Here is a 13,858-nt window from a genome sequence, read left to right as displayed (position 1 = left end):
TCGGGACAGGAAAAGTCCGTTAAAAATTCATAACTTCTTCATCCGACGTCCGTTTTCGTTTTTCTTTTTATCGTTACGCTACTATTAACGAGATCTTCGATTCTCGTTTAGGTTGTGTTGGCTAAAAACCGCTCGATCTATTATTCGAATTTCGGGCTGCATACTACTAAGCCGAACTTCGAAAAATCATAACTTCCTCATACGAAGTCAGATTTGGGCGTTCTTTTTATGCACGCTCTTGGTGTAACGTATTCTACGACTTCGTTTAGATCGTTAAGGCCAAATATTGCTCTATCATAAATTCACTATTTACGTCGCGCTGTGTCGTGCCGGTTCTGCCGCGAAACTTCGACGGGTCATAACTTCTTCGTTATAACTCGGATTTCAGCGTTCTTTATATTGACGGAATCCTTGTAACATATACTACAACTTAGTTAAGATTACTCCTTCTAAATAATCTTCCATCAAAAATTCATTTTTGATGCTCATTGTCCTTAAATTGACTAGCCCGAATCTGCGGACGTTACAATTATCTCCCCCTTAGGATGATTACGTCCCGGAATCATCAACGAAATAGGGCTTGTATAATGATTCCATACGTTATCTTTCCATCCTAATTAATAACCGTAATCTATGTTACTTCAAACGAGTATCTAACTCTTGGACTTCTTGACTGCAGGTGGTGCTCAAATCTTGCACCTGCTTTCTATCTTATGTTAAACTCCAAATTATGATCTTCAAGTCACATATCGATCCTTACTGGAGACTCCTTCTTCTTCTTAACAAACTTAAGGCAAGTTCTTTTCTTACTACCATGGATCGATGTGTCATATTCTAATGACCTTTCATCGTATGTCGCAACACTTAGACTCATGTCTCTTAGAGCCAAATTCAAGAACAGACTATACCTTCCTTCATGTTCTAATGTGATATAATCACATTTTACATGTAGCATTTCTAGCTACCAGCTTCTTTAACAACGAGCGCGATACTATTGATCGCTTTGATTTCAATTTTCTAGCTTAAGTCAGATGTTACATCGAACTTGGTTCTCTGAACCACGTAACAAACTCATCGTAGTCGGACTCAATTTGATATGACCACTAGGGTCGGAATAACAATCATCTTATTAGTCATTACCGAAACAATGGTAACGACATACTCGAATAAAACGAGATCAATTACTAGCTTCTTGGTAACCTTGTGACTTTTCCTGATCCAAGTGTGAGTCCTGTGCTTCCAGCAGTATAGGCCTCTACTACTATTCACACCTACTCATATTCGTCCCAAGTATTGTCTCGCACTTTTTCAAGTCACCATTCAAAAATTTCACATAATCATTTAACACACCAGATAACAAAACGAAGGTTTATATTATTTCTTGAAACGATTATAAAGATGTTATAGTTTAACCTACACTATGCCTCTTATAGGCTACACCACCGAATACTGTCTGCATGGTTGCGTTCTATCTTGATTTTGGAACATATAGTCCCTACTCCTTATCCCTTGCATCCTCGCCTGCTTTATTAAGGATCATCGGGAATGCTTTTGCCTTTGGTTTCGGAGGTACGTTTAACTTTGTAGCTCCTTTCCTCTTTGGGCAGTCTTGCTTGTAGTGCCCTTCTTCATTACATTCATAACACACCCTTTTATTGAATGTACATTCATTGGCGTACTGCCCATACTTTCCACATTTGAAACATGTCACCTCCGCATCACATTTTCCTACGTGTTTCTTCTTGCACTTATCACACCATCTTGCTTCATCTCCACCTCCTCCAGACTTCGAGAATTTTCTTTTCTCGTTGGACCCTGAAGTTCCTTCCAACTTTCTCTTCTCGCCAACTTCAACCTTGCTGGCGGCTCTTCCCTTAATCGTATCTTCAACAGACTTGGCAGCCCAGATAGCTGCCTCCAGAGTAAGTGCCTGACGCACTGGCACCGCATACTCCCATGGAAGTCCCTTTGCGTACATGTCGATTTTTGTCAGCTCGTCTGGGACAATACGCAAAGCAAACTCCATATTTGTCTGTGAAGTTATTGATGTATTCATCGATGGACATGCTTCTCTTCTTTAATGTCAGAAATTGATTCTCTAGGTCAAGCACATTTTGGGCCAAGCAATACTTGCGCTTGAATTGAACCAAGAATTCTGCCCAAGTCAGTTGCAGTGACTCATTAGGGCTTAGGGTCTTCCCCAGAGTGTTCCACCAGCGAACAGCGCTACCTCTGAACTGACGCACTGCAAATATGGTTTGTGGTTTGCCTTTGCAACCACATGTCATGAAGGCTAATTCCATTTCTGAGATCCAATCCATTACTCCGACGGGATCTTCCTTTCTAGTGAAAGTTGACGGTTTGCAAGTCATAAAATCTTTGTACTTGCATCCATTTCTCTCGACTCCATCCTCTTGGTTATTCCTCCTAACCACAAGCGGTTCAGTTTGACCAAGAGATCTACTGTAGTTTCCTTCCCCATACTGATTGTCATTTAATTCAGGTTGTTCAACAGGAATTGAAGGTTCACTCCTGTTGTTCAGCAATATTTGCCTCATTTCCTCCCTTTGTTCAACCATCATTGTCTGAATCATGGCTTGTACTCCAGCCATGGTGATGGGTTCTGGTGCAGCTTCTACTATTGGCACCTGTTCCATCACTTGGGGTTGAGGTTGCTGATTTCAATCTGCATTTCCAGCTCTACTTCGGGTTCTTGCCATTTTGATCTATATACCAAATAAGGCGAATTTAGATCTTTATTCACGATAGACGTTTAAATCTTCATTATCACTCCGAAACGTTACATGCTAGTTCTATTATCGTAATCGTACGCTTAGAATCCTAAACACATAAGGTTTCCAGATCCGGTCGGCAACAGACCATAGATCCGAACAAATAACATCATATTTGGAAAAAATATAGCATTTAGCACATAAAAGCATTTTAGGCATATTTCCTAAAATATACTAGTGCTCGTGTCTAAAATATGGTAGACACTCATCTCACAATCATCGCTTAGCATTCTAAGTTTAAGTCTAAAAATCTTACAAATTCCTAATTCGCTTAAACTAATGTTATGATACCAACTGTAACATCCCCAAATTTCCCGGCCAGAAAAGACCGATTTAGTTTATGCTTTTAAAATAAAATCAGAGTAATCTTTTAAAAGATGTTGCGGAATTTGTCCCCAAAACAAAATATGATAAAATTTATCAAATCTTTTCTTAAAGAAATATATTTTCCATTTCATAACAAAACCTCGGGATGTCATGTTCCGATATAGACCAAAAGCATAAACAGTATATTATAAGCCTTACAACAGTTATTTACAACTACTGGCCTATAATCCAAAATCCTTCGTCATCGTCCAACTATGCTCTTGTTCCACTACCTGTAATAATATAAAAAGTTGAGTGGGTCAGGCTTGGGAGCCTGGTGAGCACATAGGGTTTTCATCCCACAATAAATAAATTTATTAATTTCATCAACCAGCAATAAATTTATTAATTATGTTTAAACATCAAACAATCAACCCAATTTCCCACCACCATTATCTTCTTTACTCTTAAGGATCCACCCTAAGAAATCATCTATTCCTCGTTCATTCATTCCTAAGGATTAACCTAAGAAATAAGCACGAAGTCCATATTTGCCTATGGCGCAGCTGCCAATGTTATTTATTAGGCGCAGGTGCCAACAACATCATTTATTCTCTAATTGGCACAGATGCCAATGTTATTTATTAGGCGCAGCTGCCAATGTTATTTATTTGGCGCAGCTGCCAATAACATCTATATCATCTTTCATCCCTCATTCTTTATCTACCCATGTTTTACCCAACATATTTGTAGATATAAAATACATATACAGTTTAAAACCTGTATAAAACATTCATTCATCATCCATCTCAAATAAGCAAACAACATATATACACATAGCACGTATTTTATATAAAATATTTCATATCTATGTGTAAGATGAAAGTGACTATACACTCACTTGATAAGACGACGATTGGACAACACTTCGTCTATTAAGACAATATTCTTCGATGAAACCGGGATTTTAGTTGAAAACTGGTCTTACTCGGGCAGAGTTTTGGCTAGAAAATATGATTTTCTCGGGAACTTCGGGGCGTCGGGATTTGCTTCGGGTGTTAGGGATGATACCGGGACTTCGGGGGGTTAAAAGTAGGCTAAAAGAGTGTTTAAAGTGAAAGAGAAATGATAATTGGTAACATAAACTCGGAGGGCTCGATTTCTATTTATAGGCTGAAAATTCGACTTTCACGTCGTGAACCAGGTATATTCACGTCGTGAGTTTGATCTCGGTCATCTCCTAGGCTTGCCGTGTGTCTTCTAGGCTCGAAAGGTGTCGTTCACTGAGTTCACATCGTGAATTTCTATGCTCACGTCGTGAACACAGTCAGGTCTCGAAGTTTGTGCTCCGAACTTCAAAAATCCATATCTTTCGCATACGAGCTCCGTTTTTGACGTTCTTTATATCCACACGTAGGTGAGATTATGCTCTACAACTTTTGTTTAGACTCCGTTGGCTAATTTTAAATTCATTTTTAATATTATATTTTTAACGGGCCGGGACAGGAAAAATCCGTTAAAAATTCATAATTTTTTCATCTGACGTCCGTTTTCGTCTGTCTTTTTATCGTTATGCTACTATTAACGAGATATTTGATTCTCGTTTAGGTTGTGTCGGCTAAAAACCGATCGATCTATTATTCGAATTTCGGGCTGCACACTGCTAAGCCGAAACTTCCAAAAATCATAACTTCCTCATACGAAGTCAGATTTGGGCGTTCTTTTTATGCACGCTCTCGGTTTAACGTATTCTACGACTTTCGTTTGGATCGCTAAGGCCAAATATCGCTCTATCATAAATTTACTATTTACGGCGGGTTGTGTCGTGCCGGTTTTGTCGCGGAACTTCGACGGGTCATAACTTCTTCGTTATAACTCGGTTTTCAGCGTTCTTTATATGTACGGAATCCTTGTAACATATACTACAACTTAGTTAAGATTACTCCTTCTAAATAATCTTCCATCAAAAAGTCATTTTTGACGCTCATTGTCCTTAAATTAACTAGCCCAAATCTGCGGGCGTTACAATACATGAACCAAAAAATTTATTTTCTCTTGATTGGTGTCCTAGAAGGTGGGCCAATGCGTGTTATGGCCTGAGGTATGACTTGTCGTTTGAAAAAACCTCATGGAAATGCTGTTAGATGTGATGTGTGGTAAGACTATTAAAGTTCATCATGTCACGTGAGTCTTGATGTGCATGAGAAAGCATGTAGTGTTATTTTTATTTTTATTACGTATTTCACATGTTGATTTACTTGGTCTTCTTAGTGAGTAGTGGTCTCCTGATTTAGTGGCAGTAGAGTACTGTTCTGTTAGCTCAAGTTTTATTTTGCTTATTTAGTATGTAGTTTTTTCTTTGTTTTTAACAACATAGCCAAGTTGTAAGCATCAATTACTTTCTCCTTTTTGAATATCATAAAATGGCACTTGCCACGAACTGTCTTTGTGTAATTTCCATGGTATACATTTGAATTCAGGCCATCTTGTTATAAAATTGGTATCAAAGCAAGGTTGATTACTAAAAGTAGAAATATGTCCGAGTTCCAACCAAGCAGTGGTGTTAAAAGGTCGACGTGCATGAGTTCGTACCTTCTTGGACAGGACTTACGGGATGTAGTTGCCATAGGAAACACCACAGAACCAATGATTGTCACCAATGGAGCAATCCATAAACGAAGATTCATGTCCACGAAGGTTTTATTTATCATTAAAACAACGATCGAAGAGGATCTTCTCGAACATATACATGATCTTATTACCAAAAGAGGCATGGGATGCATTGCAAACTTTCTTTTCGAAGAAGAACGAACGAAATTGAAATTTCTTGAAAATGAATTGCTTTCGGTGTCACAACGGGATCTAACAATATCTCAATATTTTTCACAATGTCAAAACGTTGTGCATGGAAATTGGTGAACCTGATCTGCATGGAAAAGTTGGAGAACCTCGTATTAAATGTATCATTATCCATAGTTTGAAGCCGGAATATAGGAGCTTTGTGGTTACGATACAAGGGTGGCCTATGCAACCATCCTTAAATGAATTTGAGAATCTTTTGGCTAGTCAAAAGGCCTTGGCCAAACAGTTTGGAAGCCTGTCAATTAGTGCGACATCTAGGATAGAAGATGAAGCACTTTATATAGAAAGAAGCAAAGGAAAACATATGGCATGCATTAAATAGAAAGACTGGAATAAGTACGGCGAAAAAACAAGCATCATTATCGTGGTGCCAAGAATCCAAGTAACTAGGGATAAGAGTAAGCATATGGTGACAACAACATACAAATGGAAAGTATTTTTCGTATAAATGTCATAGATGTGGACATAAGGGCCACATGGCCAAGAATTATCAGGTGAAACAACACGATGAAGGAAACGTTGCCATTATAGAACAAGAAGAAGGATGAGACTTTGAAGCCCTAATAGCTCAAACGGAAGAGGTGATCGTGTGTGCAGTAACAACCGAACACCGGTAACAAGACTAGACTTCAAAGTGCTCCAACCATCTCACCGGTGACAAGAATCGACTTCAATGTCCTATGAAATATGGTGGCAGCTGGGTGGTCACCATTGCTGATAACTCGAAGCATCTGATAGAGAATACGAATGATTTTGTATTTTCATTCGACAACAACAAACACAAGTTGGTATTAAAAGACGCCTATCATGTTTCGAGTATGAAAAAAAATCTGATTTATGTCCCTTAAATGACGAATGATGGTATTTATGTGTTATTTAGTCCCAAATACGTGAGAGTCTTCAAAGAATTTGAAACCCCACCGCTTTCGATTCCTCAAGGTCACAAGACTGAAGTTGTATACGTGCTTAATGTAGAATCTGCATATGTTGAAAGAGCTAAAGGAAAGCCGAAGGCTAAACTTTGGCACCAAAGGATAGTTCACATAGAGTTTGAGAAATTAGGCCTTGTGGTGGATAAGAATTGGGTTCTTTCGCTTCAAAAAATAGACGTGAATAATATCTCCATATGTTTTTGATATGGTCTTATTTAACTATATATTTTAGGTTATTTTCTTAATAGTTTGGAAAAAGTGATATATTTTAATATATATGATACTTAATGTGCTTGAAAATGTTTAATTACAGTTAAAATGGGAATTGGGTTGCAAAAGGAGGAGAACGGAGCTGGAAAAGACAATGTAATTCCAAAAAGGATGTTGCTGGACAGCTTGACCCTTGTCAGTATTTTGACCATATATAATGAATCGTAATTCCGATTGAGGAGATTTAAGATGTTCTGGAAACTTGACAAAATTTCAGACGACTTTTGTGTTCGCAAAAAATTCAAATTTCCAGTTCCCATGTCGTGGAAAGGGCATTACCATGGCGTGGTGAATCAAAAATCTTGAAAAGTTGTCTGTCTTGGTATACACGTTTGTGTGCGGCAAGGACACCCATCACCACGACGTAGGAAGACCTTTACTTCGTTTTGAGATCCAGAAACCCTCTAGGGTCGATTTTGAAGCTAGAGATTCGATTGGAGCAAGGATTTGAATATCCAAGCGCTATTGTATCGAGATTTCACTTCGGGTTTGATTGATGATCATGTCTCGCAATATTTTGGTGATGTTTTTCTGCTTTTGTTTACTGAATATGGCATAAAAACCTTTACTATCACTAGATCTTGATGAAACCTCGTTGATATGCTTTGATTTTTGTTAGTAGGATTAATTGAGTTTTATTTTTACTTGTGTTCGATTGAATGTTTTACCTTTCATGTTAATGTTATGATTTTTATTTTTTATTACTGACTATTATTTGTATTAGACGATCATTCTATATTGATGGATTTGAATCATTTGAATCTATGATCATTAGGTTTGTATGATTGATACTTTGATCGTAAGCCTAGGTTTAGGTAATATTAATCGATGACTTTAACTATGTTAGATAGCATTAGATATCCATGTTATGCTTAGATTGGTTGTCATGATCTTTGACAAGAAATCACTAGATCATAACGTTCATGGTTCGAATGTATTTAATTAATTATGTGATCACCAATTGCATGAGCATTGAGTTGGTTGTTCATTAATTACTAGTACTAGGAAATCCGACCAATATAACTAGTCATATTTCGGTGACTTTAACTGTGTTAGATAGCATTATATATCCATGTTATGCTTAGATTGATTGTCATGATCTTTGACAAGAAATCACTAGATCATATCGTTCATGGTTCGAATGTATTTAATTAATTATTGATCACGAAAAGCATGATCATTGAGTTGGTTGTTCATTAATTACTAGTACTAGGAAATCCGACCAATATAACTAGTCATATTATAATTCGGTAATCAACTCATTAATCTATTGCACTTCTAATAAATCAAGCATAGAAACTTGGGTGATTTGTATTCTAGTGGAAGTACTTATCTATTGTTTCCATTTAGTTCTTCAGTTTTGTTTGATTAGTTAAGCATTAAACTAGTTTAATTTTGTTTATACAAAAACCCCATTTTTACTTTTCTGTTATAAATTTAATTAAAATTTGAACTATTTGATCTAAACCATTCATGTTCCCTGTATTCAACGTCCTTTCCTACCTTAAACTATATTACTTCACGACTAGGTACACTGCCTATTTGTGTTTAAGACAAGTTGAGATTTGAAAGGACTTTATAAATAAAAAACTAGTGCATAAATAACATACCAGTGTTGGATTTCAATATGGAAAAGGTAAACAATTACCTTTTGAGAAATCAGATTATCGTTCTAAGGCTCCATTGGAACTTATACACTCATATGTGTTTGCCCCAATCAAGCAATCGTCAATGTCAGGTATGAAATACATGGTGACGTTTATCGATGAATTTTTACAAATTGTATGGCTCTACTTTATGAAGGAGAAGTATTAGGTATTCTCCAAATATAACGAATTCAAGATTGAAGATAAATAGTTGTTGGAAATCATGCTAAGTGTTTGAGATCCGACAACAAATGGCGAGTACACGACAACTGATTTTGGAGAATATCTCAAGCATAAGCGGGTCAAAAGACAATTTATGTGTCTAAATCCAACCCAAAAAATGGTGTATCGGAATGCAAAAACATGCATCTCGCCGAGGTGACTGGAAGGTTAATCCATGACAAGAATATGCATGGTCGTTTCTGGGCAGAAGCTATGTATACAATTGCTTACGTTATCAATCGGGTACCGTCTCAAAGTCTCAAGTATATGTTACCATATGAGAAGATAACCAGAACTAAGCCAAATGTAAGTTAATTTTATTTATTTGGTTATGTTTGTTATGTGTTTATACCAAGTCATCTTCGCCATAAAATGGAGAAGAAGGATATTCGTTGTGTTTTTTAGGTTATGACATGGAAAGGAAAGGGTGGTGATGTTGCAATCCTAATACTTGGAAGGTGTATGTCTCTAGAAACATGATATTTGAGGAGAAATCATCCTAGTAGTCCTCAAACAATGAAATCCAACCTGTCACTCAACAACTCAAGTCTAGCATCGAAACATCTCAAGAAAAATCTTGAATTTAAAATTCAAGAACCAATGGATAAAGAAAGTGAAGCCTTGGGGTAGCCCATTGTAGAGCAAGAAGTGGATCTGAATCAAGATCTAAGGAGGTCCAAAAGAGAATAAATGCCTAACCCAAATTATGCTAATGTTGCCAATGTAGAAGATCTTTGGCAATAAGAAAGTGTCAAAGATGAATGGTAGGCATACATGAAGAAGGAGATGGATGTTATGGCCAGGAATGAGACGTGGGTTCTTGTCGCAAAACCTAATGACGTGAAGCTGATAACTTGTAAGTAGGTTTATAAGATAAAAAGCGATTCAATGGTTTTATTGAAAGGTTTAAGGCAAGGCTCGTGACATGTGGGTTCCCAAGAACACATAATCAGTTATGAAGATACGTTTAGTCTGGTGGTAAAGTTAACTACAATTATGATTTTGCTCGTGATTGCATCAAGTAAATAGTGAGATATTTGGCAAATGGACGTGAACAATACATTTCTTTAAGGGGCTTGGATCTCGTCATCCATATGGAGCAACCTAAGGGGTTGAAAAGAGAAGAGTACATGAATTACGTGTGTAAGTTAAATAAATCTATCTATGGTAACAATCCCTGAGGGCTTAGTTTAGAAAAATAGCGAAATTTTTAGAGTTGAAGGGGTTCAAGATAATAAACACAAATGCGAGCCTATTTGTGAAATAGGTCAATGATAATGTTGTGGTGGTTCCAGTGTACGTGGACGATATAATTATGACAGGTGATGTGCTGGAGGAAATTACTCAACTAAAGAGTACCATGTGTATTCATTTTCATATGAAAGATTTGGGTAGGTTGTCCCGGTTCCTCGGTCTAGAACTGGAATATTCCAACGATGGAATATTATTGCATCAAAATAAATATGCCACTGATATTGTACAAAAGTTTGGTTTATTGAATAGCAAACCAACGCCAACACCTATGGATTTCGGTATAGAGTTGTATGCTCATTTGCGTAAGGATGTTGAGGACCCGACCACATACATGAAAATGGTGGGCAGTCTAGTTTATTTGACTCTTACTCACCTTGTTATCTCCTTTGTTATTGGAGTCTTGTGTCGTTACATGCAAAATCCAAAACGACCTTACCTTAATGTCATTCACAAAGTGCTCTGTTATGTGAAGGAAAATGTGGGGCAAGGAGTTATGTTTAAGAGGGAGTCAAATCCAAAACGGATGGGTTTCTGTGATGCTGATTATGCCAAAGATCTAGAAGGAAGACAATCAACCACTGGATATGTGTTCAAGTACGGATCAAGCCCAGTTTTATGGCTAAGTAAACTGCAGCGAACCGTGTCGTTATCGACAACTAAAGCCGAATATAGGGTTGTTGCAATGGTTGCACAAGAATATATATATATATATATATATATATATATATATATATATATATATATATATATATATATATATATATATATATATATGGCTAGCTTTACTTTTAGGGGAATGAAACAAGAAACGGGCTACAAAGTTCACCTAATATGTGTCAATCAATCAACTATAAAAATAGTTGAAAACCCAATGTTCCATGCTCGTACAAAGCATATAGAAGATCGTTATCATTTCATACGAGAAAAGGTTTTGAAGGGCGATATAGATATGAAATGGATAGACACAGAAGGTCAAATTATTGATGTGTTCACGAAGAATTTGTATCGGGTAAAGATGGTGAACTTGTGTAAAAGTATTGGTCTAACTCAAGTGAACGATTAGAGGGAGTAATAATGTTCATCATGTCACATGAATTTTGTTGTGCACGAGAAAGTGTGCAAAGTTAATTTTATTTTTATTGTTTATTTCACATGTTGATTTACTTGGTCTTCTTAGTGAGTAGTGGCCTCCTGATTTAGTGGCAGTAGTCTAGTCGTATGTTAGCTCAAGTTTTATTTTGCTTATTTAGTTAGTAGTCTTACCTCTCTTTTGAATAACATAGCCAAGTCTAAGTATCAATTGCTTTTTCCCTTTTGAATATCAGATAACGACACTTGTCACCAACTGTCTTTGTGTAATTTCCTTGATTGCTTTTGAATTCAGGTTCATCTTGTTTTACAAAGACATGTTATGACATGCCATGGTGCGTTATGGCGCAAATGTTTTCTTTCGAGGCATATTTTTTTGTTCTTTGTTATACTTTTTATGATCGGGTATACAGTCATTGAGTTTTTGTTAACTTTTTGTTATTAGTTTTTGATATAACATTTCTAAAAGCTTGATATATTTGATCTAAATCTATACTTATATGATAATGTAATTATAAATTATACAAAATTGACGCCATACATAATGCTTTAAAAAACGTTATGGTTCCGTAAAGCTTGGGGCTTGGCTTTGCCACCACGTCACACCTCATGTTTTTCAGAACCTTGCTTTTGATATATACATATAAGAAAATTAAATTTCAGAAATTGTCCCGAAGATTTTTAATATACATTTTAGTCCATTTTTAGGATTTTGTTTTTTTTTTATTTTTTTTTATAATTGGGCACCGATAGTAGACTATTATTTAATGTTTATTTTAATTTAATAAATGTGTTATGTATTTATTTTATAATATTAAATTATTTTTCTATATATTTTTATTTTATTTTTAATTTTTTTAATTACTTTTTCGTAAAGTTTATCAAACATTATTTTATCAACTAGCAAATAACTTTTCAAGGGCAACTAGTTTTCTAGATAATCTTTATTATTGTTGCATCAACCTAACGTTAGCTAGTAGTTATATGCAGGCCTGCAGATTCTATTGAACTTGTAATACCTTACCCATATATTAAAACAAAGACAAAATAAACCGTTCAAGTTGGTGCAATATCGAAAAAACAATTGCTTAAAATTCAAACTGAATAGTATATATTAGATGTTTTAAAACATATATCTGAATGATTAACAACTTTTCATATCAAGAATTTGCTTTAGCAGTATTCTTTTAAGAGTATTAACATATTTCCACACTACCTAAAACTATCGGAATGTCCTTTAAATAGCTTCGAATATAAGCTTAATATTAATGCAACAAACTGGGTCAATAGTCAATACACGATAAGTTATATATGAAGAAGTGGTCCAAGTTCGATTACTAAAAAAAACCTTCATTGTGATGTTCTTCCCATCCACAACAGAGAAATTCTTCACCAAACTTCCACCAATATTATCAAAGAAAATTGAAGAATTATTTAGAGCCAAATATCCTGGTCTTGGATCAGGAGTCCTACCAGCGATCAAGTTCACACATAGCTTTGTTGCAGAAATGTGCAAAGAAGCTGCCCTACAAAAAGAATTAAGAGCACTTGACTTCTGTTCTAACATCCCAATCCCCGGATATTATAAAGCAACAAAGAAATACGGTCTCAGAAGATCAACAACATACAAAGGTAAACCCCACAAAACCCACATCAAGGTCTTCAAGAGGAAATATAAAGATGATAGGAGCAGGATTTCCAAATGCAAGTGCTACATCTGTGGAAAGGAAGGACACTTTGCACGAGACTGCAGAAGTGAAAAAGGGAATATGGCTAGAGCCGCCGTATTTCAAAATATGGAACTTGGTGATGAATGAGATGTCATTTCAGCCGACAATGATGATTCTAGTGTTTATAGTTTTTCCGAAGGAGAGCAAGGAAAAACAAATCAGAACATTGGGACATTAATCAATGAATCACCACTTGAAGAAACATGTTTTATGTTCCATCCAGGAAGTTCTTCACAAATTCAAAAGCAAACACAGGAAGTGGGCTCATGGAGGCCAGACAAACAACTTCCTCAAAATAGCAAAAATTGTCAGCATAATTGGGAAGAAAATGGTCTGACAAACCATGTGATGTGCTATTATTGTGGGATAGCTACAACACATAGGTCCAGGTTACATTGCTCACACTGTAAGCTCACAACATGTGCTCTTTGTGCCTTCAATTACCTTGGCAAAAGGATAACAATCAAAAGAGAAGAAAGAATTGCTGAAAGTACCCAACGAGAGGTTCAGTTGCTAAAAGAACTTTTGCAAGAAAAAGACAAGAATTTCAAACAAGCCCTCCAAGATCAAGCCAAGGAATATGCAGAAAGACTCAGGACTGAAGGGCATGCGCTCTTAAATAGAGACATTGACACTCTAAAACTGCAAAATGAAATACGAAGCTTAAAGGAAACTCTAATGGAGCAAAGAGTTGAAATAGCAAACATGCAGAAAGACTATGAACATCAGCTGCATGATAGAATTATGGATGTTCA

The sequence above is a fragment of the Lactuca virosa genome, chromosome 3, assembly GCF_052849685.1.
Source record: "Lactuca virosa cultivar CGN04683 chromosome 3, Lactuca_virosa_CGN04683_v6, whole genome shotgun sequence".
Taxonomy (NCBI): domain Eukaryota; kingdom Viridiplantae; phylum Streptophyta; class Magnoliopsida; order Asterales; family Asteraceae; genus Lactuca; species Lactuca virosa.
This window is presented reverse-complemented; position numbering follows the sequence as displayed.